Genomic DNA, 26,368 nt, shown 5'->3' with positions numbered 1-26,368 from the left:
AAACATTAACTAGTTTAGTAGTCATATTGTCAAAGGTAATGGTGGTATAATTATCCTGAAACTGTTGACTATGTATTATGAAATAAAGCACTGAGCAATATTCTTTTTTTATAATTTCTTTTTAATTGAAGAATAGTTGCTTTATAATATTGTGTTGGTTTCTGCCATACATCAACATGAATCAGCCATACATCTCCTCCTTCTTGAGCCTCTCTCCCACCTCCCACCCCATCTCACCCCTCTAGGTTGTAAAAGAGCCAAAGTTTGTGGTCCCTGAGTCATACAGCAAATTCCCATTGGCCATCTATTTTACATATGGTAATGCATATGTTTCCATGATACTCTTTCTGCTCATTCTACCCACTCCTCTCCCTATCACACCATGTCCATAAGTCTGTTTTCTATATCTGTATCTCCATTGCTGACCTGCAAATAGTTTCATCAGTACCATCTTTCTGGATTTCATGTATATGTGTTAATACATGACATTTGTTTTTCATTGTCTGACTTACTTCACTCTGTATAATAGGTTCTAGGTTCCTCCATCTCATTACAACTGACTCAAATGTGTTCCTTTTTTATGGCTGAGTAATATTCCTTTGTATATATTACCAGAGCTTCTTTATCTATTCACCTGTTGATGGACATCTAGGTTGATTCCATGTCCTAGTATTCCATTGTAAATACTGCTGCAATGAACATCTGGGTACATGTGTCTTTTTCAATTATAGTTTTCTCAGGGTAGAATTAGGGCAAAGGAGATACAAGGTAAGGTCACTGAAGCTCAGTAAAAATTATGCAGTTTTGACTGAACTGGAAGTACCAGTATGGACTTGAGCTATGTCTGAACTAATAAACACCAAAAAATTAACAAAATTAGAGTACTTGATTTGCAACTCTTAATGAAGTATTGTATATAGATAGTGACCATCAACAGCTGCCAACATCATTATTTTTGGACAATCCAGTAAATGTTGTGTATTCCTTAGTGGCAATAAACTACCAATCTGTGGAGAATGCTTACTGAAAGTTATATGATTCTTATAAGACCCAAAAATGAATTAACAGGAAATGTTGGAAACTGAAACACAGCGCATGAGAGCAGAAAGACTGACTATGAAAACTTTACATGAGAAATATCTGATTTCTTCAGCAAACAATTGCAAGTGAAATTAAAGAGTTAGAATCAATAATTCAAACAGAACCTAGGAGACATATCAGACAACTGCCACATATTTGAATCCAAATTTAAGCAAGCAAACTTTTTAAAAAATTTTTTAATGACAGGAAAATTTAAAGGCTACCTACTAAATAATTGATTATATTAAAAATCATTTCTATTTTACTTATAGTTTTGAGCATAGTAATATGGTTATTTTAGAAGGAAAAAGGCCTTATCTTTTAGAAATACATGCTGATATGTTTACAGATGGCATGGTGTTACATCCAATTTCTTCAAAATAACCAAAGTTGGGATAACTTCTTGATGGTATAGGTGCAAAAAAAAAAAAAAAAACTGATCATGACTTGATAATTTTTGATAAGTATCTAGGAGTTTATTACATTTTTCACACTATTTTTTTATGTTTAAATATCCCATAACATAAAGCAGAAAAACATAATCATTGTGCAATTGTTTAGCAGTTTGAGATACCTCAATATGGATGAAATAAGCTGTAAGGTGTTATAAAGAAAACTCATATAATGATTCCTAGAATAAAAAGAAAAATCCCTGCCAGCTGGCCATATGCTATCTACATTATTTTTATTCTATGGTCATGGATTTTGTCTCTAGGAGTCTGTTGTTAAAGTAAAAATTCTCCCACAATAAAAACAAAAGAATAATTGCTCCAACATTGTAAGAAATTCTACCATCAGAGTTTGGCAGTTCTAATAGCTAACAAGTAAATAAATATATAAGAGTAGAACATTTTGATATAAGAATGGATTTAAAAGCACTGTGTAGCAGCTCAGTTACAGAGAACTGATTTTATTCCAGCTAGCTTAAGTTGGAAGGGGTTTATTATAGGATGTAACATTGTCACAGAGGGTTAGAGAGCTAACAATACATTCTAGGTTGAGCTTCTAAACATTACTACCAAAACCTTTCATCAGACTTGAGCTTCCAAAATTGCTGCTGTATAATCTATGATAAGAAAATTCATGCTATCATTATATAATCAATTTGAGATATTGCTCCAATCAGGAAACCAGCTTCAGGACCATGAGCCACTTTTGCTACAATGTGCATCAGAAAGAAAAAAAAAAAAAAAAAAAGGATGCAAGTAGGGCTGATTGGCCTAATCTAAATTAAATCTGGAACTCTATGTAACAAATATCTTCTACTTGCAGAAACATGGATGCAACCAGAGGTTACCATACCAAGTGAAACAAATCAGAAAGAGAAAGACAAATACCATGTAATACATTTACATATGAAATCCAAAATATGACATGAATGAACCTATCTATGAAACAGAAGCAGACTCACAGACATAGAAAACAGGGTTGTGGTTTCCAAGGGACGGGGCTTAAGGGAGGGATGGATTGGGAGTTTGGGATTAGCAGACACAAACTATTGCATAAAGAATGGATAAAAACAAGGTCCAATTGTATATCACAGGGAACTGTATTCAGTATGCTATGATAAACCACGATGGAAAAGAATATTTTAAAAATATATATATGGAATTCCCTTGTGGCCCAGTGATTAGGATTCTGTTCTTTCACTGCCAAGGACACAGGTTCAATCCCTGGACAAGGAATTAAGATACCTCAAAGACATGTAATGTGGACAAAATTTTTTAAAATATATTTATGACCTTAATCAAATCCATTATAATTATACAGTGGAGATGATAATTAGATTCAATGGACTAGATCTGGTAGACGAAGTGCCTGAAGAACTAAGGACAGAGCTTCATAATATTGTACAAGAAGCAGTGACCAAGACCATCCCAAAGAAAAAGAAATATTAAAAGGAAAAATAGTTGTCTGAAGAGGCTTTACAAATAGCTGAGGAAAGAAAAGAAGCAAAAGCAAAGGAGAAAGGAAAAGATTAATACAAATGAACACAGAGTTCCAGAGAAAAGCAAGGAGAGATAAGAAGGCCTTCTTAAGTCAACAATGCAAAGAGATAGAGGAAAACAGTAGAATGGCAAAGACTAGAGATTTCTTCAGGAAAACTGGAAAGATTAAGGGAACGTTTTCTGCAAGGATGGACACAGTAAAGGATAGAGATGATGAGGACCTAACAGAGCAGAAGAGATTAAGAAGAGGTGGCAAGAGTACACAGAAAAACTATGCAAAAAGGTCTTAATGACTGGGATAACCACGATGATGTGGTCACTCATCTAGAGCCAGATATTCTGGAATGTGAAGTCAAGTGGGCCTTAGGAAGCATTACTACGAACAAAGCTAGTGGAGGTGACGGAATTCCAGTTGAGCTATTTCAAATTCTAAAAAGATCATGCTGTTCAAAGTGCTGCACTCAATATGCCAGCAAATAAGGAAAACTCAGCCATGGCCACAGGACTGGAAAAGGTCGGTTTTCAATCCAATCCAAACAGAAGGCAATAGTAAAAATTGTTCAAACTACCTTACAATTGCTCTCATTTCACAGAATAGTAAGGTTATCCTCAAAATCATTCAAGCAAGGCTTCATCAGTAAGTGAACAGAGAACTTACAGATTTAAACGTTTAGAAAAGGCATAGGAATCAGAAATCAAATTGACAATACTCATTGGATCATACAGAAAGAAAGGGAATTCCATAAAAATATTGACTTCTGCTTCATTGACTACACTAAAGCCTTTGACTGTATGGATCACAATAAACTGTGGAAAATTATTAAAGAGATGAGAATAACAACAGACCATTTTACCTGTTTCCTGAGAAAGCAGTATATGGGTCAAGAAGCAACAGTTAAAACCTTACATTGAACAACTGACTGGTTCAAAATTGGGAAAAGAATAAGACAAGTCTGTGTATTGCCACCTTCCTATTTAACTTATAGGCAGAGTACATCATGTGAGATGCTGGGGTGGATGAATCACAAGCTAGAATCAAGATTGCTGGGAAAAATATCAGCAACCTCAGATAGGCAGATTATGCCACTCTAATGGTAGAAAGTGAAGACGAACTACATAGCCTCTTGAAGGTGAAACAGGAGAGCAAAAAATCTAGCTCTAGCTTTAAACTTAACAGTCAAAAAACTGAAATCATGGCATGCAGTCCCATTACTTCATGACAAATAGAAGAGGAAAATGTGGAAACAGTGACATATTTTATTTTCTTGGGCTTCAAAATCACTGCAGATAGTGACTGCAGCCTTGAAATTAAAAAAAGAAAAAAAGAAAAAAAACTTGCTTCTTGAAAAGAAAGCCATAACACACCTAGACAGTGTATTAAAAAGCAGAGACATTACTTTGCCAACAAAGATCCATATAGGCAAAGCTATGGTTCTCCCAGGAGTCATGTACAGATGTGAGAGTTGGACCATAGAGAAGGCTCAGCTCTGAAGAATTGATTCTTTCAAGTCGTACTGGAGAAGATTTTTAAGAGTCTCTTTGGGCTGCCAGGAAATCAAATCAGTCAATCCTAAAGGAAATCAACCCTGAATATTTATTGGAAGTACTGATGCTGAAGCTGAAGCTCCAATACTTTGGTCACCTGATTGGGAAGAGTGGACTCACTGGAAAAGACTCTGATGCTGGGAAAGATTGAAGTCAAAAGGAGAAGAAGGTGGCAGAAGATAATGTGGTTAGATAGCATCACTGACTCAATGGACAGGAATTTGAGCAAACTCCGGGAGATAGCAAAGGACAGAGAGGTCTTGTGTGCTGCAGTCCATGGGGTCACAAAGAGTCCAGACATGACTTAGCAAGTGAACAACAATAAATATATAAATGAATCACTTTGCTGTAAAGCAGTAACTAGCACATTATAAATAAACTATATGTCAATTTAAAAAAAGTCTTCAAAATATAGGTTTAGTTTCTCGGTCATTTTAATCACACTAGGCAGAAAATAGAATGGAAGAAAACCACCAGTCAACAACATCAGAAAACTGCCGCATTTTCTGTTCATATTTCATAAATTAGGACACTTTGCAGCCTTCTCCTTGTCCCCCTTACCTCCGTCAATTGTAAAACTTAATCCTTTGTGACCATATGGCACTTGCAATTGTATAAAATATACTTTTTAATCTTACCCTATTCATTTGCACCATCCATTTAGTTGAGTAGTTACAATATAAACACCAAAATCAACAAGACATTGTTTACCAGGTATCACTTAAGGCATGTATCCTCATGTCTACATGGATCAAAACTAGCCCAGCGTCCACATGCACTCACTTCTCAGGCACACTCTTTTACCCTGAAGGTTGCTTTGGAAGTGATGTTGCAGAGTATCAAGCTTGAAGACGAATTTTCTTACCTGTCATTTTGATATTGTGACATTTTGTAGTTCATTTATTTATTTAGTCTTTCGTACTTTTTCAATTCAAATTCTGTATTTAGCCCCTTTCTGTATCCTCACTGCCAATACAACATCTGGTGAGCTTTAAGGAGGAAATAGCTAATTAAAAAATGCATACTTAGTGCAGTGAGGTCGCTTTAAGAGAGAAGGGGCTCCAGGCAGCCCATCTATGGACTTAAGGGATCAGAGCCTCTGGGAGTGAAAAGACTACAGAAAAGACAGCCCTGGAAGGAGCCAGATGAAGAAACCACACCACAGGCAATGTGACTGGGAAACAGTACTGCTTGAATGCAGGGAAGCTTTTCCTAAATAGAAAAAATAAAGCCAGCTACTTGTTTGTGGGAAAAAAAAGAACAGAACACATATCAGTATAGTAATCAAAGCCTGGTTTCAAATAATGCACCAGTGTCAGGAGTAGATAATGGCATCTAATTAAGACATTAATTAAAACTCATAATACCTAATTAGAAAATGTAAAAGTACTATTAGATTTTTTTTCCCTTTTAAATTAGCTGAAGCAGCTGATTAGCAGGTGTTCTTAATGTAATTTTTTATTAAATAGAACACCATATGGGTAAGAATTAGATCGGCAAATGGCAGTATTATGATTAGTCATTATTAAAAGCTTGGAGCAATTGCTGGAGGGGTGATGTGGGGGTCTTGGCCTGCCCCACTGCAACCTAGCTCCTTCCCTGGTACCTAGCCATCTTGCTACCTGCTTACTGCCACATCCCACTGTAGTTTAATTGGAAAAGCTCTATTCTTCAACTTCTTCCTGAACTTTCTAGGAGTTCTTTGGCCCTTTGAATGTGTCAGAACTCAAGTTCTAAAAGGAAGAACCCAAGGGAATTATTTAAATTGGTGTGGAAAGAATATAGGCTAAAGACAAGAAATATTGCAGCAGGTACTTAGGAAGTTAGCAAGACCCTTTAAAGGCTACCCTAGATCCTAGAAAACAAACTGTCTTCTCATTTGGTGAAGATACTGAGGAATCAGGGCAACCTACAACAGCTTCTCACATTTATGTCATATCATTTCTGGATATTATACTTTATATGTATTGATACTATATTAAATCATGTTATAAAAATGTACTTTTTTCTTTTTTTGCTTATTTCCTTCTCACTGGTCAAGGTATTCTTCCCGAGAGTAGACATAAGTCTGTTGAAGTGTAGTGATTGTTACAGCCACAATACCCAAACAAGACTGAGTACAAAGTAGGTACTTAATATTGTTGTTTAGTCCTTCAGTAGTGTCCCACTCTTTTGTGACCCCATGGACTCTAACTGCCAGGTTCTTTAATCCATGGGATTTTCCCAGTAAGAATACTGGAGTGGGTTGCCATGACCTCCTCCAGGGGATCTTCCCAGGGAAGACCCAGAGATTAAACCTGTGTCTCCTTCATTGACAAGCATATTCTTTACCACTGAGCAATCCCGTGAGCCCAGGTGCTTAGTAAATATTGGTTAAAAAACAAGTAAATGAATGAGACTACTAAGTTTTATGTATTCTGTATGATTGTGTATATGTGTGTGTGTGTGTTTATGCTGCTTTTAGTTTTATAAATGTTTTGGAGTCAGACACTGAATTTGAAATTTCTAATAGAATCACAACCCCCAAGCATTCTGGTCAATGGTCACACATTCTTACCAAGCCTGGATGTACACTACATTGTCATAGGGGAATCTAAATAAATGTTATTAGCCTGAGACTCATAAACAGATGGCTAGGCACCAGACATTCAGTTTATACCCTATTAGTTCCTACAAACACTCCACAAATAGAGAACCCTAATCCTAAGTGTCAGCATGGAAGGGAAGACACAAAAATGGTCAGATTTAACCTCCATGTCTAAGAGACCAGTGATAAATTTGAGGTATTGAAGGAAATAAAGGTACACAGGTATAAATTCTAAGCAGTCTGCTTGGTTAGTGCTTATTTATAATTGAGCTGTTGGGGTAAATGCACAAACAAACAAAAAGTCTAAATAAGATGACCAGGTACAGGAAATTAAAAATTTTGAAGGTATGCAAAGAGACATGCAACTTTTTTTACTTGACATCAACATTAATCCTCCATGGATTTTCATTTAAAAATTGACTTGTATAAAAAAGATAACTAATGAGAACATACTATATATCACAAGAAAGTTTACTCAGTGCTCTGTGGTGATCTAAATGAGAAGGAAATCCAAAAAACGAGGGTAAGTATTTACACATATAGCTGATTCACTTTGCTGTACAGCAGAAACTAACAACATTGTAAGGTAACTATTTTCCAATAAATTTTTTTAAAGCATTGACTTTTGAAAAATGTCTTTAGAAATCTCAATGAGAAATTCTTATACAGAATGGACTAGAGGGGAAAAACCAGGAGGTAGAAATAGTACATTGGATGGTAAACATTTCTTCCATTTCTGATTTTGTATTTTCTCAAGTGTCTCTGTTAATTACATGAGGAGGACTACTCCTCCTGCCCTTTTAGCACTTTTCTTTAAGGTTTCTCATTCCAAGAGAAAGTTTTTAAGTCCATTGAGGCTTTCTTTGTAAAGTGAAAGTATGAAGTGAGGAGGGAGGAAAGAACCTGAATCTATCAAAACAGTGATTTTCCTGATAGGTGCTTTAAAAAGGCTGCCTATCTTTCCAAGTCTTGGTGTATGCTGAATAAAAGCACTGATGTCTTCACAAAAGAGAAAACATAAAAGTGCTACCTAAAAATTGCTAGGCAGCTATAAAGGAAATAAATGACTCTATTATTTTGAAATGTAAGCAAACATTGACACTAAAGCCCCGGGCAAGACAGGAAGCCATCTACTACTAATAAGTGAGAGTTTGATGACCCTACCTCATATGATACATAAAGGAACAATAGCATCATTTTCTGGGAAAAGCTATTTAGATGCTCGTGTTTGGAGTGGGATCACAGGGTTGTTTGTGTTGTCTGTCCTTTTGCTTTGGGTCACTGTTTGGCTACACCTATGTCCAGGGCAGATGGTGACCAAGTCAGAATTCAGCATCTGTCCTTGGACAGTTGAAAAGATTTTATCAAAACAGAAATCATGGGATTCCAAGCAGAACTTAATGTTTTCCAGCATATCTCCACCACCTATTTTAGGAGACCCCTTTATCATCCATTTGTTTGTTCAACATGGTAAATATGAGTTGGTACAGATACAGGTAGCTTAGGGCGGATGGAGTGGGGGAAAGGGGCTAAATTCATTCAGGTGGGAAGAGGGAGTGCTTAGACCTTTCACTTTATTTTTTCCTTTTCTTCTCTCTCATGTGATTGGTTGGTGAGAAAGACATGGGATGTCCTGATTCTGGACCCTGGAATAGATTCAGAAAGAAGAAGGCCTTGAGTTTGCAGGGGAGATAATCTGAGAGAGGGAAATGCTCAGAGAAGGGCTTTAGGCTCCCTGTAGACCCTGCTTCATTCTGCCCTTGAGATAGAAGACCAGATGAGGGAATCAACCATTGAAAAAAGGAGCAAAGGTTTATCTTAGGTAGCAAAAAATTAAAGCTCATTTTCTTGAGTCGGGCTTAATTGACCTTGGGCAACCTGGTGGCTCAGATGGTAAAGAATCTGCCTGCAATGCAGGAGACCCAAGTTTAATCCCTGGGTCGGGAAGATCCCCTGTACAAGAGAATGGCAACCCACTTCAGTATTCTTGCCTGAAGATTCCATGGACAGAAGAGCCTGGTGAGCTATATTCCATGGGGTGACAAAGATCTGGACACAACTGAGTGACTAACACTTTCCATCTTTCTTTTCTAACCTCTAATAATCTTTTTGACTCAATTACTTTGTGTATAAAACACTTAAAAAATCCCACATATATAGTATTTCATCCACAGAGGTTTGTGAACACAAAATAATCTGACATACACAAGTTCTAAATAAATATTCACTGTTTCTCAAATTTATTATTATTATTATTGAGAATAATAAAAAGGATCTTCAGGATTCTCACAGAGACAAAAATAACTGGTAAAATGAGATCACTGATATGTGGAATCTAATTAAAATGACATAAATGAACTTATTTCCAAATCAGGAACATACTCACAAATTTAAAACACAAACTTATGGTTACCAAAAGGGAAACATGTCAAGGAGGGAGAAATTAGGAGTTTGGGATTAACATACTCACACATATAAAGAGAACTAACATGGATCTACCATATAGCACAGGGAACTCTATGTTCTGTAATGATGACCTATATGCAGAAAAAAACTGAAAAAAAATGATTATATGTACATGTTTAAGTGAATAATTTTGCTGTACACCTGAAACTAACCGAACATTGTAAATTGATGATACTCCAATAAAATTAGAAAAAAAAAAACTGATCAGAAAGGAAACACACTAGGGATTGTGTGCCTCAATAACCAAAAGAAACATTGGCCAAGCAAGTTTGTTCAGATATTTATCTGAATGCAAACGTGTGCATACAAATCCTTATGCATCCATTGGAATCTGCATCTGTAATGGAGGTTTTAGGATTAGGGATTGGGCTTCTATCCACACTCTATTCCAAGGTTCATTCAGCATTTAGCAGAAAACTGTGATGCACAGCAAGATCTCAAAAACCCTACTGCAAACATCTTGCAATCAGGAAAAGCCTTTGAATCATTGTAATATCCAAAAGTACCTTGAGCTGCATCTGGCCTTTATACCACAGTACCATCTCTTTAGGGACCATGGCTTACCGGGGGTTAAATAAGGTCACATGACAGCCAGTCTCTGTAATTCCTTCTCACTTTCTTTTCTAATGGCCTTTCTCTTCCCCTGAAACTAGAAGCTATCCACTAGGTACCCACGAAAGTGAAAGTGTCAGTTTCTCAGTTGTGTCTGACTCTGCGACCCCATGGACTCTATTCTGCTAGACTCCTCTGTCCATGGGATTTCCCAGGCAAAAATACTGGAGTGGGTGGCTATTTCCTTTCCCAGGGGATCTCCTTGACCCAGGAATCAAACTTCATTCTCCTCCATTGTGGGCAGATTCTTTACCATTTGAGGTACCAGGTTAGGTACGTGTATCATTTCCTAGATTTAGCCAATAGGCCATAATCTGATTTTAATGCAATGGTTCTAATTTAGGTGAAAAAGCATGATGGATTTCTTAGAAGATGGATGGGTTACCACTACTGAGGCAACCAGAAAACAGACTGTCTTCCTTCCAGAAGTGCAGAAACATCTGGATTCTACCCATATGGACTCCAAACTTGAAAGTTTCTGGTGGTTGTCACTCCTTCCCTGTCAGGACAGTGGCGGCTTGCTTTTGCTTTCTGACTAGCTGCAGCCCAGTGGCTGCAGGAAGAAACTCACCCCCTTCTCCTTCTTCTCTAAACCCTCAGTCTGCATAGGGGTCTGTTGTCTAGGTACTTGAGCCCTTTAATTCTTTATTTGACCTCACTGACTTTGCTTCTTCTCTGAGTGTAGGGAGAACAGAGACACTTTGCTTCTCTGGAAATGCTCACTTAATGTGGAAAAAAGAAGTTTAGGTTTACTTGAACCCTAGCTACAAAGTCACATAGAACAGTAGGTAAATGCATCTAGGATCCATAGGAACTAGATAGTTATCCCTTCAATTACCAACTATCAGCAGCTGGTGCTAAGGTTTGGTTGTGGTAGAGGAAAGTTTTGGAGACAAGTCCTACCTATGACCTTGAACTTGAGTCCCCGTTCACATGTTCCTTGGAGTCCTAAAACCATCAGCAAGCTGATACTTAGCTTCTTAGTCTGCTATTTTGTCCTCATGAGCATCCTAAGATAGTCAGGTGATTAGTAATGTATCATCTTACTTACTTCCCTCCCTTTGATATCAAGCACTATTAAAATTTTATCTCTAGTTTTGACAGCCTTAAAGAATTACTTGTTGTGTTTATGTGCAGTATCACCTCTGCTCCTGGATATTATATTGAATTCAAATCCAAATGTAACAGAGTATCTGTTCAGGTCAGACAGTTTGTCAAGGTCAAGGGATGGTGTATTCCATTGGAAGGGAAACAATTTTAGTTTACAAGAAGTCATGTGCACTTACAAAGGAGCAAGAGAAAAGGAAAGCAAAATCAGATAAACTGAGTGTTTTTAAATACTAAGTGTTAAACAGGTACTTTCAAATATATCAGTATTTCATTCTGACAACAAATCTAGAGAGTAAGCATTACTATATATTTTTTTTAAGTTTCAAACTTTGATTTAACTTTAGATTGGCATGAATTTGTAAGATATAACACAGAAAGATCACAGTATCCTTCATCCAATGTCCCCAATAGTTAAGAATTTGCACATCTGTGCTAGACTACAGGGAGTAGATATGAACACTCTTCCTTGGAAAATCCCATGGATGGAGGAGCCTGGTAGGCTGCAGTCCATGGGGTCGCTAAAAGTCAGATATGGCTGAGCGACTTCACTATTCTGCATTTATTACTTCTTTAAGGATTATTATTTATTATGGAAGAGACAAGTCTATAAAAATTCTTCAGAAACAGAGACATGTTGTGAGCTTCTTGATTTGAATAATGAAAGTAAGTAGAAGCATCATATAAACTTGCAATTAATTATCTTCTCAGCAAGTGAGTGGAGAACTAAAAAAAAAAAAAAAGAAGACTTTGAAAGCTTAAAAAACAATCCTTAGGTTTCATAATGTTCTCTTTGGTGGTAGACTGATAATGTGCTACAAAGGGTGCCCATGTCTTAATCCCTGAAAGCTGTGAATATGTTAGGCTATGTGGCAAGGGGAAATTAAATGTGCAAATGAAAGTAAGTTTCTTAATTGACTGATCTTGAGATGGGGGAATTATTCTGACTTGTGTGGGAGACCCAGTGCAATCACCAGGATCCTTATTAGGATATAGAAGGAAATTGAGTGTCAGAGTGACGCAGCATGAGAACAACTTAATCATTCATTGTTAGTTTTGAAGATGGAAGGAGATGAAAACCAAAGAATACAGGCAGCCTCTAGGAGACAGAAAACAAAAGAAATAAGGTCTTTCTTAAATTCTCCAGCAGAATACATGTCTGTCAACTCCTTTGTTAGTCCAGTGAATACCATTTTCACGTCTGACCTTCGTAACTGTAAAATAATAATGTTGTTGTTTTAACCCACAAGTGTGTGGCAACTTATTACAGTAGCAATTTGCAATACAGCATCTATTGCTCTTTTCCTTCAAGTTGATATTTCTCTAGTTCTTGACATATCAGTGATTTTCACTTGAAATGTGGACAACAAGAATATTATGTTTTTACATTCTGGGTCTTAATTCATTTGCTTTCACTGACCATTCGTGATATCACTGTGGCAGGGGAAGGATAGATGTGTCCTTGAATTACCAAGTCAGGGTAGAAGGTCAGTTGACCTCTCAGCCTCTATTGCTTGGGGATGGAGGATGTCCTCTTAGTTCTGGATGGAGATGGGATTACCAGATCTCCAACACTGCTATTAACATCACCTTGCCTGGAAGGAGCAAGGACACCTCATTATTGCTATTCGTGTTGCCTTTGGTGGCACCTTCACTATTGTGTTGTGGTAAAACACCTGCCTTTTTACCTGGTCTTTTAAAAAGTGATTCTAACATGGAGAGAGATAATTGCGTTGTGACTTCTCAATGTAGATGAAGTCCAGGTTGCTCATACAGTTTCCACTGATACCAAAAGTCCGGAGTTAGTTTGCATATTGTTAATATGCTATTTTCATATTAGTTGAAAAATTACATATTTTCAACCCAGAAGGAATGACAAATCTTGCTTCTTATGCAGTCTTCTCTGCTACCCATTTAGCTTGTGTGGTGCAAGTGGTGGAGGGGTCACAGTCTTTTGATGGTGTTTGGCTGGTTAAGTTGTTACTGCCGATATTCTTGGTTCTTTGGCTAAAAGGCAGCATTATATCTGGAAGTTTTGTCTGTGCCCTTTGGAGTGTCTTTGTTCCCTACTGCTTCTACTTCATTTCTTGGATATAAGAAGCAAAATGAAGGCCCAGGGAACTCAAAGCTGTACTGGTCCTTGTGCTGTGAGGTCCCTGGCAGATCTGTCTTCTCTGTGATTTTCATTGTTCTCATGTTCTGTGTTTTTGGTTTGTTTTTGTTATTTTATGCTTGTTTCTTTGTATGTTTGCTCATTAACTGTCCAAGATAGTTTTGTTCTTAGCAGGATAAATAGATTAAAATGTATATACTTCATATTCCTGTAAGTAGAAACCATGCTTTTCTTTTTAAAAATTCTTTAATATTTTTTTTAATTTTTAAAGAAATTTATTGGAATGTAGTTGCTTTTTTTTTTTTTAACTAATCAAAGTTGAGATTAAGAATTGCCAAACAACTTTCTGAAGCCTGCACATCATTTCATCCAGTACCAGTGACTGAATATCTTGATTACCCCTGTATTTTTCCCTACTCCTGTATCTAGAATTATAAATGAGAAACCACATAACTGAGTGGTAATTTGGAGAATGTAAACCTTATTCTAAAAGTAACCCAGAAACATAGACAAGATTTTAGAAAGGCTTGGAAGAGCATGTGATCAAGTCATCTGGATGAAGTTTTTATTTAAAATGACTGCTTTCTCCTTCTAAAACAATTTTTTTTTCTTCTCTGCATAATCTCTTCTCAACTCTGTCTATCTTTTGAGTTGAATACCTATTGGGGGATTTTTGCTTGTTATTCTCACTGATATTTCTCATGCCTCCCATAGACCAACTGGGAGAAGAAGGCTGCACTATGTTAGGTTACAGAGTCTCAGGCATAAAGTGAAAAAGGATAGTATTTAGAAGTATTTTGACAGAAGTGCCAAATTAAAACAATTTTTAGAATATGTATTTATACAGCACATCTTAGTCCAGCAGCTGTAAGTACCTTTAGAAAGAGCCAGAAAATGCATCAGTTGTACAGAAACCAGCTTTCTTCTGCTTATTGATTCAAACAGATGTGTGTATTTATACAAACAATACATATCTCATACATACCTGGAAGCACTGTGTATCAGATATACCACGATAAGCTATAAAATCATAGATTTGCTTTCCCTTTCTTTTATATGTTTTTCCAAAAGTTCCAATGAAATGATCTTTATCTAAATAATTAAAACTTATGGCATTTGACTAAATAAATAACCAAGAGTGTATTGAACAATTATGCTATGCTTAGCTGTATAGTAAAGTAGATTCTTTATGCTTTAAATCTTATCAACCCCTTAATTCAGTCCTACATCCTGATTTTCAGCAATCTCACTCCCTTCTCATTGAGTAGTCCTGGCTAAATGAACAAATTTCTTTCACTTTCTCTTTTCTTCATTTGAAAATGTCAATGTTTAAATCCCCTATGCTTCTGTCTGACAATAATGTATACCCCCCTCTCTTCCTATGCTAACTTCTCCATCTAAGCATTTGTTCCCCCATCCATTTTTAATAAAGAGAAAATATTTCTAAACTTTCTATATTCACAATGCTGGTAGAATCTCAGTAAATTTTCAGTGCATTCTGATGCCAAAAGAAAAACCTAAAAGTTCCAGTTAAGTAACTAAGTATAAAAAGTAGTAATAAATAACTATATCCTGGTCACTTTGTATCTGGTAAAAACAGATACAAAGTGACTAGGATATAGACATTTTTATTTTATGGCTGAAGCCACAGTTACTTATGTCAACTGAAAGGAAGGGGAAAAAAAAAAAAAAAGCAGAACCTAGAAATTGAGAGCTCTGTTTTACTTGGCAGACATTCTGAAGATTCCAATCCCAGGACACAGTATCTCAGACAATGCTGAGAAACTGTTCTGAAGAGTTGAAGTGGAGAGCCAGGATATATAGGAGTTTTTGCAACAAAGGTCAAGTAGTCAAAACATCAAAAGATTATTGATAATTATAGAAAAACAGACATCTCAAGTTAATGAAATTAACACTTTTCTGTAAATGGAAAGATGCAGGAGTCTGGGCTCATCTAAATCATTTTATTTTTGATGTGCACCTCAGCTATCTGGGGCCATTTTCTCATCCTGAGTCTCTTTAGGGTGCACAATAGCTGCATCATTCCATTCCATTCTGGGTTCCCTCAAGGCTCACCATTGGGGCAGCTGTAACATGGTGGATTCATATTTTTCATTAACACTTCCTACTGGGATAGATGTGCCTATTGGGCACTGCACAACATCCCAAAACATAGAACCATACTGGATGCCAACACCCTCATACCTTGTTTCATAGTGATTTTCTCATTATACCTGCATTTTATGGCAGCAAATACTAAGACAGCTTCACATCAATAAGGGTATGGTACAGTCTAAAGGAGGGCATAGCAACCCCTTCCAGTACTCTTGCCTGGAGAGTCCCATGGACAGAGGAGCCTGGCAGGCTACAGTCCATAGGCTCACAAAGAGTAGGACATAACTTAGCACACACATACACACATAGCCTAACGTCTAAAATGCCTAATACCTTACCTAAGTAGTTGACATGGCACATTGCTGTTTTCAAATATTACTGTGTTTCTCTCAAAATTTTAAATGACCCCACCCAGAGAATGGCATGACTGAAGCAACTTAGCACATATGCATGCACCATGGATCCAGGTCACCATGGTGCTCCAGACATTTGAGCACTTAGTTCAGGAACCATGGTCAAGTATCAACCACAGAGCCAGAAAGTCTCAGCTCAAATCCAGCTCTGCCATCTTCTAGGTATGCATTGCAAGAAGCATCTAACCCATGTTTGTGTGTGTGTGTGTGTATTTTCATTTGAAACATTTACAATGTTCAAAATTTGGAAAGGAATACAACAAGACTGTATACTGTCACTCTGCTTATTTAACTTATATGAAGAGAACATATGAAATGTCAGACTGGATGAATCAAAAGCTGAAATCCAGATTGCCAGGAGAAATATCAACAGCCTCAGATATTGCAGATGATACCCATGGTAGAAAGCAAGGAGGAAAAAAAGAGTCTCTTGATAAGGATAAAGAGGGAGAATGAAAAAGCCGGCTTCAAGCTCAACGTTCAAAAATCTAATATCACAACATCTGTTCCCATCACTTCATGGAAAATAGAAGGGGGGAAGTGGAAGCAGTGACAGACTATTTTCTTGGGCTCCAAAATCATTGTAGATGGTAACTGCAGCCATGAAATTAAAAGATGCTTGCTCCTTGGAAGGAAAGCTATGACAAATCTAGACAGTGTATTAAAAAGTGGAGAAATCATTTTTCCAACAAAGGTCCATATACTCAAGGCTATGGTTTTTCCAGTATTCATTTATAATGTGACATATAAAATAGGTTGAACACCAAAGAATTGATATTTTCAAATTCTGGTCCTGGAGAAGACTTTTGAGAGTTCCTTTCAACTACAAGGAGCTCAAACCAGTCAATCCTAAAGAAAATCAACCCTGAATGTTCATCAGAAGGACTGATGCTTAATTCGGAAGTTCCAACACTTTGGCCACCTGATAAAAGAGTCACTTATTGGAAAAGACCCTGATACTGGGAAAGATTGAAGGCAAAAGGAGAAGGGGGTAGAAGTGGATAAGATGGTTAGATATCATCACTAACTCAATGGAGATGAATTTGAGCAAACTCCAGAAGATAGTGAAGGACAGGGGAGCCTGGTAAGCTGCTGTCAATGGGGTCACAACAAGCTGGACACCACTTAGCAACTGAACAACAACAACAGATAGCATTGTACTAATGTTTACAATGACATTATTCATTTTGTAGAATTCTAGTAAAAATTAAGTAAAATTCTATAAGCAATGCCTTTAAAACAAATCTATGCATAGAATATACATTGTCCAAATAAGTGTTACCTATTTAAATATTAGCAATGTCTTCATTTTCCAGAATCTTTAACCTCTTTGTCAATTAGATATTTCCCATAAGGCCTAATGCAGATTAAAGGCTCCTTCCAGTCTGAAAATAAGAAAGAAACATATTGAGAGAAGTTGTACAAATAAAAAACCATAAAATCTCCCCTGTCCATTAATCTAAAACTTTCCATCTCTGTAGCTGTTGTCTCTAACTCCTGAACTGAAGGTTTCCCACTACAGGAAAGGCACGATAACTAGACACTGTTCAGCAGGTGAGTTTCTGTCCCCTTATTCTACCTGTCTCTATTGATAAATACAAACCAGTTTGAGTTTTTGTCCAGAGCAAGTAAGCAAGTTCACACAGTGTATCCCAGGGGCAAATAGGAGACCAAAAGAACACAACTCTCATTTTGCATTATTTCCTCTCCTACATGCCTAATGACAACACTTGATATGCTTTTCAACCTGTTCTTACTTGGAAATAAGGTTTACTCTTGAGCAAAAGATCTTAGAAAGTCCCACAATATATTCTTGCTCCTGAAAAATTGAAGGAATCCATCACTAAAGTGATAAGCAGGACGATGGAATTTGTGAGCAGAGGAAAATAGTTGGGTAATAGGATGTTGCCCTGTGAAATAAAGAAATCTATGGAGTTGTTTAGCTCTTAGTAAATATATGATAGAGAAGAGAATTAAAAGTTCATTCAAATAGAATTAAATATGAAAAATGAGGGGGCAAATGGGATCTTGTTTAAATACTCTGTGTTCTCAGCTAGGTGAGATAAAGCCACAGCCCCTCATCTTGAGAATAATTTATTGCCTAGAGGAATTTTCGTTACTGCTTTTTCACTGAGATAGCTTCATCAATAAAAAGTATAAAGGATAAGAACAATGTCAAAATATCATCACCCAAGAAGGAACCATCTCCTTTATTCTCAGTGGAAAATGTTCTTTAAAAGGATTTGCTTTGACTTTAGTCAGAAAACCTATATTATTTACAAAGTAAAGGGAAAGTCTCTCAGTCGTGTCTGACACATTGAGACCCCATGGACTATACATTCCATGGAATTCTCCAGGCTGGAGTACTGGAGTGGGTAACCTTTCCCTTCTACAGGGGATCTTCCCAACCCAGGGATCGAACCCAATTCTCCCGTATTGTAGGCAGATTCTTTACCAGCTGAGCCCCAAGGGAAGCACATTTACAAAATAAGGAAAATACTGTAACAGATTTGGTCTAAAAGTATCCAGCAAAGGACAGGGCAAGAAATTGCAATTCTATCAGCAGTGCTGAGGCCAAAAGATTTTAGAGTTCTCTACACACAAACCAAAGTGGGCTTGGAGGCTCAATATTTTGGGTTTTATCCACAGTTCTGCTGCTTAGTCTTAGACTACTGACAAATTATTTAAGGTGCCCTGGCCTCTGCTTCCTCATCTCTAAGGGATGGGCATCTTACCAGAAAGCAATTCATATTGCAGCTGAATAAAAGTCACAGAAACTGTCCTCAGAGAGGCTCTTTTTCACTTCATCCTACTCTAGGGCCTCTCACATTCCTTCCAGTTGATTCCCAGAGGCCTCAGGACTGTCACACATTTGTTGATGCTCTTACCTATGAGAAGCAAGTACCATTTTCTTCTCTGCTTTACAAAACTCACATCTTTTGTTGCTGTGAAAACACAGGGTCTGTTAGAGACTTTCCTGTCTCGCTTGTAGATGCTTGATGTTGCTAGATGTCCAGATTAGAATCAATATCACTTTAGTGTTTCTCATTTTCTTTAGGACTCTTTCTGTGTGCAGCTCTAACTGGTCCCCCAGGCTACTATACTTTTTAGCTCTCAATCACTTTTTGTTTACAATGTTTTTATTCTGCTTACTGCATTGCACTAATTTGTGTATGTGACTCACTCCTCAACATTTATTGAATGAATCAATTAATTAAAGAAGGTGTGCAAGTGAGCAATGATGAGGCCTTTAAGACGGGAGAAAGCAGTGTAATAGAAAGTAAGCTTTAACTTCCTCAGGAGTTAAAGCTTTCCCTACCCAAGACCCACATAATACAACTTCCAAGTAATCAGTATAATTTCTTTCTTGGCTGGAAAATGCCATTATTGGTCCAAGTCAAACCTGTATAGAAATCAGCATTTTGGCAGTTGAATTTTTTAAAAGATAATGTAAGAGGAAAGGAGTTGGTTTGGTACTCGATCCTTCCAGACCAAGGGAGAGGCAACAGTAATAACACAGCCAGAATCAGAGAGAGACAGACTCTGTCTTATTTTGGTCTTCATCCTCATGGTTTAGAATAAAATGGAATGGAACAGAATGAGACACATAATATTATCTATTTATTATCTATCTACATATATATGGAATGAATTAATGAATGAATGCATAGACCTCTGAACTGGTGGACACAGGTAGATGTTCTGAAAGTTAAAATGCATCACTGTCCTCTTCTTTATCCTGATAGAATAATTTAGTTCAGTTTCTTTTTTCTTTCTGTACATTCTGAAGAACTGAGACTAAGAAAATGCTTGTAAGCATAAAAATCATTGATGTTTTTAAGTGGAGAAGAAATTTGCAAGCAAATGAAGTTGGCAGAACTTGGTCTGAGCAGTTAACTGAAGGTGAATCTCACCATCCTAATGGTAGACACACACATACACACACGCACACACACACACACACACACACAAACACCTCTTTATATCTCATCAACTTGTTAATAACACTAGGATTTTACCACTAAGGATCCAGTTACTTTCTTCTAGAGTCTTTATTTTATAACATAAATTACTTGGTAGATTCTTTTCAAAGATGGGATGGAACATAAGAAGTTGGCAGAAATAGATGGGGAAACAGTGGAAACAGTGTCAGACTTTATTCTTTTTGGGTTCCAAAATCACTCCAGATGGTGACTGCAGTCATGAAATTAAAAGATGCTTACTCCTTGGAAGACAAGTTATGACCAACCTAGATAGCATATTGAAAAGCAGACATTACTTTGCCAACAAAGGTCTGTTTAGTCAAGGCTATGGTTTTTCCAGTGGTCATGTGTGGATGTGAGAGTTGGACTGTGAAGAAAGCTGAGCACCGAAAAATTGATGCTTTTGAACTGTAGTGTTGGGAAAGACTCCTGAGAGTCCCTTGGACTGCAAGGAGATCCAACCAATACATTCTAAAGGAGATCAGCCCTGGGATTTCTTTGGAAGAAATGATGCTAAAGCTGAAACTCCAGTACTTGGGCCACCTCATGCAAAGAGTTGACTCATTGGAAAAGACTCTGATGCTGGGAGGGATTGGGGGCAGGAGGAGAAGGGGATGACAGAGGATGAGATGGCTGGATGGCATCGCTGACTTGATGGACGTGAGTCTGAGTGAACTCCAGGAGTTGGTGATGGTCAGGGAGGCCTGGCGTGCTGCAATTCATGGGGTCGCAAAGAGTCGGACACGACTGAGTGACTGAACTGAACTGAACTGAGGGAGGACAGACGGAGAAGGTGATGGCACCCCACTCCAGTACTCTTGCCTAGAAAATCCCATGGACAGAGGAGCCTGGTAGGCTGCAGTCCACGGGGTCACGAAGAGTCAGACACGACTGAATGACTTCACTTTCAATTTTCACTTTCATGCATTGGAGAAGGAAATGGCAACCCACTCCAGTGTTCTTGCCTGGAGAATCCCGGGGACAGTGGAGCCTGGTGGGCCGCCGTCTATGGGGTCGCACAGAGTCAGACATGACTGAAGTGACTTAGCAGCAGCAGCAGCAGGGAGGACAGAGGTCTTTTGAGCTAGAGAGAAGGCATTGCACAGCCTTCACACACCCTAACACTTAGACTAAATCCACAAATTCTATCTCCATGTGTCTTCTATCCTCTCATGTGTTAACAAATTTACTCCTCCCAAAACACTGTGAGAGAAGACATTATCATTACTCATACTACATTAAGGGGTGGGGGGGATAAAAACTGAGACCAAAAGACCTAAATTCATTTCCATGTGTGCATATGTTCTAAGTTGCTTCAGTCTTGTCCAACTCTGCGATCCTATAGGTTGTAGCCCATCAAGCTCCTCTGTCCATGGGATTTTTTCAGGCAAGAATACCCTGCTCTCCTCCAGGGAATCTTTTCAACTTAGGGATCAGAGCCATGTCTCTTATGTTTCCTGATTGGCAGGTGGGTTCTTTACCACTAGCACTTCTTGGGAAGCCCTGAAATTCATTTCAAATAAAGCATTAAGTGGGGGATCTGGAAATTAAATGCAGGCATTTGGAACTCATAATATACAATAATAAAGGCTGAAATATAAACTTCTATCTCACTCTTGTCAGCAAGAAGTTAGCATTGTCCCTGATTCCACAGAAATGGTTCAACATCCCAGCCATCAATCAATAAATAATGAGCAAATATGTATATATGTATAAACATACATGTGCATATTTTTCTCCTAGACTCCCCCCTTTCCTGTTTATTTTTATCCCTAATCATAAAGCTAACTCTCCAATTTGAGGGCTCAGATTCTAAAAATTCAAATAGGCACACAAAACAGAAAGTGTATTGAATATTTATTTATTTAATATAGAATAGCAGGAGCCCAAAGAGCTAAAAAACTTTGGTGTGGGGATATTTCTGAGGCTTGATTTATTTATTTAGAAAACTATTAGGCTATCTTCTAGGAGATGTAACATCGAGTTAAAACTTTGCCATTAACTTCTATGGCTCATCACTAGTGGTCTAGACTTTATTTTCCTAATCCATGAAATGAACTATTGAGTTCTATGATATATGAATTTCCTAATGTTTATGAAATCTTAACTTTTTATTTTTTATTAATATTAAGTAAAATTGAGAGGAAATGTGATAAAATGTTATTAGTTGTAGCTTATTGTTATAGCTGTCAAATTAGTGTGACTTATCATAAAGGCTTAGCATCCTGGTCAGAAGCTTTTATTGTATTGCTTTAAATAAAGTCCAGTCCTGAAAAATTTGATTCATTTTCCCTCCTTAAAAGTTTGGCATCTCATTGCATATTAACTAATCTTCTGCCTTGTCTTACAAGATTTAATCAGGTTCTTTTTTAATAAAATTTTTGAAATTTTTATCTTTTACAAAGGGTAGAATGTTTTAAGATGTACACATTCAAGAAACTCAGAGTTGCTATAATTTTATAAACTTCATACAGAAATAACACAAACAAGAAAATAATCACTCAAATAACATTATAAAATATAAACAAATACAGTTTGACTGTGATGTAAATTGCATGAGAGACATAGGTACCTAGAAATGTGAACTTCAAGAGGCTAATAGTTTGTTTTAAATACATTGTAGAGGCAGTAGTTTAATATCATCATGGAGTTCCTTTATGTGGAAGACACTAAAGCATATATCAAGCTATTTTATTTTGAAGACATTTTAGTTTATCTATGGAAGATAAAATCTTTAGGAAATATTTGAGATCAATCAAAAACAAGACAGCTGGCACATAAAATCTGATAGAGTCTTAATCACTGAAATCCAAAGCAAGTTTATGTCTACCTGGGTAACATTTCAGACACATTGGTCAACACATGTTACTTTCTATGTGATAAGTGTATTGTTAGTCACTCAGTCATATATGACTCTCTGTAACCCCATGGACTGTAGCCTGCATGAACAGGAATTCTGTCCTTGGAATTCTCCAGGCAAGAGTATTGAAGTGGGTAGCCATTCCCTTCTCCAGGGGTCATTTCCCAACCCAGAATGAACTACATATATCAGTTGGAGCCTTGTGTTCATTGTGAGCTAAGTGAAAAATCATTCCTTTCACAAATATTTATCTGTAAGTAGTAGTTAGAGTTCTAGGCTTTGAAACTGAGGCAGACACATTCTTTTGCTCTCACAGAGCTTGCATTTCAGTGAGGGGAGCAGGATATATATATATATACACACAAGATTATATATATATATATATTATATTTATTTAGGATATATATTTTTATATATAAATCATATATACAGGATAAATAAATAAATATATATATATATATATATATATATATATATACAGGATAAATTTTAGGAAGCAAATAAAACCATAAAGCATTTTAAAAGGGTGATTTGATAGATACTACAAAGAATTATTTAAATTGGAGATCTTATTAGGTTTCAGTGAAGCTAAACTGACAATTGAAAAAAGAAAGGCAAATAGATAAAGATAGTATGGTCAGGTCTACAGGGATTCAGAGTCTTGAGAGCAAAGTAAAATACATGGCTTTCATTTTAAATCTGCAAAAAGCCTTGTGAGATGGGGAAAGCATTTAACTAACTTCTCTTCTTAATTCTTGAATTGTATGTCAGCCATTCCAGCACTGTTATATATCCTGATACCATTTGTACTTACTCTCCCTCCATTCTGTTAGATTTTCCCTTTTAATCATATTTCTTTCTCCCTCTCCAAAGATTGAAACAGTGGCTCCAGATTCCTTTCCTTTTACATCAGGCAACATTTCAGCATAGCCCTTTTATTCCCACTTTCAAAATTAGATACTCAATCCTATAATGCTTGATAACCTAAAAAGGGGAGAATTCTTGTTCACATAACTATCAATTGAGTCTGTCTTGAATTGGAAGTTCCTAGACTAAGTTATTTCATAACTTTTCATTGAAGAAGTTCAGTTCAGTTCAGTCGCTCAGTCATGTCCAACTCTTTGCGACCCCATGAATTGAAGCACTCCAGGCCTCCCTGTCCATCACCAACTCCCAGAGTTCACTCAAACTCATGTCCATCGAGTCAGTGATGCCATCCAGCCATCTCATCCTCTGTTGTCCCCTTCTCCTCCTGCCGCCAATCCCTTCCAGCATCAGAGTCTTTTCCAATGAGTCAACTCTTCACATGAGGTGGCCAAAGTACTGGAGTTTCAGCTTCAGCATCATTCCTTCCAAAGAACACACAGGGCTGATCTCCTTCAGAATGGACTGGGTGGATCTCCTTGCAGTCCAAGGGACTCTCAAGAGTCTTCTCCAACACCACAGTTCAAAAGCATCAATTCTTCAGTGCTCAGCTTTCTTCACAGTCCAACTCTCACATTCATACATGACCACTGGAGAAACCATAGCCTTGACTAGACGGACCTTTGTTGGCAAAGGTCTCTGCTTTTCAATATGCTATCTAGGTTGGTCATAATTTGTCTTCCAAGGAGTAAGTGTCTTTTAATTTCATGGCTGCAGTCACCATCTGCAGTGATTTTGGAGCCCAAAAAAGTAAACAGTGTTTCCACTGTTTCCCCATCTATTTCCCATGAAGTGATGGGACCAGATGCCATGATCTTAGTTTTCTGAATACTGAGCTTTAATCAAATTTTTTCACTCTCCTCTTTCACTTTCATCAAGATGCTTTAGTTAGTTTTGGCCAAAATAATCACTAATTTGGTTTTTCACTTTTTTTTTGTTAAATGTAAGGTATTTTATTCAAATTCAATAAAGCAAGGAAAGGCATATTCTTTATGATCTCTTGGAATAAAGTAGCAAAAGAAAACTGAGTAAAGGGATTTTTCAAAATTAGCTAAATGTCACTCAACATAGTCAAATAATTCAGCTTTTTCCTGACATTTTTTGCTGTATCCCAGAAGATAATGGACACCCTCTCCTCTACCTTTACTTAGAGGACATGGTGCTCATCATTTCATTCTAGCTTTAGCAGATGGATAAGCAAAGAGTACACTCAAATAGGGCTCTTAAAAATATTAATATTTATTCCACATGCATCCCAGTAGAATGTAAGTTTTGAAGTTTACGAAGTTTGGCTTTGCCTAATTAATGTTTACTTTTGTTCATCACTAATTTACAATGAAGAAACAAAAGAACATCTTTGGGGGCATTTTTAGGGGACTAAAAGTGATCCATTTTATTAAAATTCAACACATCAATACATACTTGTTTTGTTTTTCAATTATTTAATCCCTTAACTACACACATCATATTTGGAAATATGTGAACATATAGGAACTTATGTTTACAAAGCTATTATCTGGATACGTCTCTCTCATACAAATATACAAAGACAGTACTACACCTCTCATATAGATGTTTATCATTCCACACTTTAGCTAGGCAATGGTGAATTTCTCATCTCTAGTCAACCTCTCTCTATCTTTATTCTCCTCCATAATCTCTTCAGATTATTATCCACCAAACTTCCAGGCATGAGATTCAACTAATTTGTTTTATCTATTTTTTTTCCTTCATGGAACAGGAGGAAAATATTTCTTTCATGGATGAAAGCATAAGTTTTCTCCAAGACACAAGAGTTTTTCTCAGAAAAGCAGCAATTATCTTCACTTTGTAAGAAAGTGAAGGATATAGGACTCTATGAAGTGCCAAAATGAATGTGGAAACACTTAATACTTTAAGACATATTGGAGGATGAGAGGGAAGTCTGAAGACTTCTCAGAAACATCAACAAAATGGAGCCCTTGACTTCATTCCTATTGACCTTGTGTATTGAAAAAATAAAAAGCACACAAACTACTGCTTGTTTTGTTTGAAGAATGATTATAAAATTCTGTTAAATCTCTGTGACTTGAATTTCTATACAAAGAGCAGGGAGTAGTCATAGACTTTTTGTTGACTATTGATTTAAATCCTTCAACTGGTTGATTAAATCATTCACTTGGTTAGCCTTTGCTAATGCTCCTATGTCATGATAGGAGCTTTCTGGTCCTTGATGGCCTGCTGTGCAACTGGTCTTATGCATGTGTCCTTAGGGTCCTGGGTTTATAAAATCAACAAATATAAGTCCCACAAGTTGACCACAGAGAATCATTTATAATTAGGCAATTTTTATGGACAAAGTGGCCCCTTAACAGAATTGTTGTCCTCTATCTAGGCTTAATCAAAGGGATTTAGGGTTATATCATATAGAGACTGCTTCCCAGGTGCACTACTGCTAAAGAACCTGCCTGCCAATGCAGGAGACTTAAGAGAGGTGGGTTCAATCCTTGGATCAAGAAGATTCCCTGGAGAAGGGCATGACAAACCACTCCAGTATTCTTGCCTGGGCAATCCCATGGACAGAGGAGCCTGGTTGGCTACAGTCCATAGTGTCACACAGAGACAGGGATGCCTG

At 37.1% G+C, this 26,368-nt stretch overlaps 1 long non-coding RNA gene across 1 annotated transcript in view; it reads left to right on the top strand.

Annotated features, from left to right (window-relative positions):
* The window catches only part of LOC133235664 (uncharacterized), a 93,184-nt gene extending 67,414 nt beyond the window's left edge, over positions 1–25,770 (top strand). Inside the window, exons 3-5 of the long non-coding RNA XR_009732614.1 lie at positions 17,469–17,541; positions 19,830–19,890; positions 25,496–25,770. This is a non-coding gene — a long non-coding RNA (uncharacterized LOC133235664). The remainder of the gene's footprint in view (positions 1–17,468; positions 17,542–19,829; positions 19,891–25,495) is intronic.
* The last annotated feature ends 598 nt before the right edge of the window (positions 25,771–26,368 follow it).

Source organism: Bos javanicus, chromosome 2 (genome assembly GCF_032452875.1).
Source record: "Bos javanicus breed banteng chromosome 2, ARS-OSU_banteng_1.0, whole genome shotgun sequence".
Taxonomy (NCBI): Eukaryota; Metazoa; Chordata; class Mammalia; order Artiodactyla; family Bovidae; genus Bos; species Bos javanicus.
Note: the sequence above shows the minus strand (reverse complement) of the source record. Positions and strands in the feature narration are given on the sequence as shown.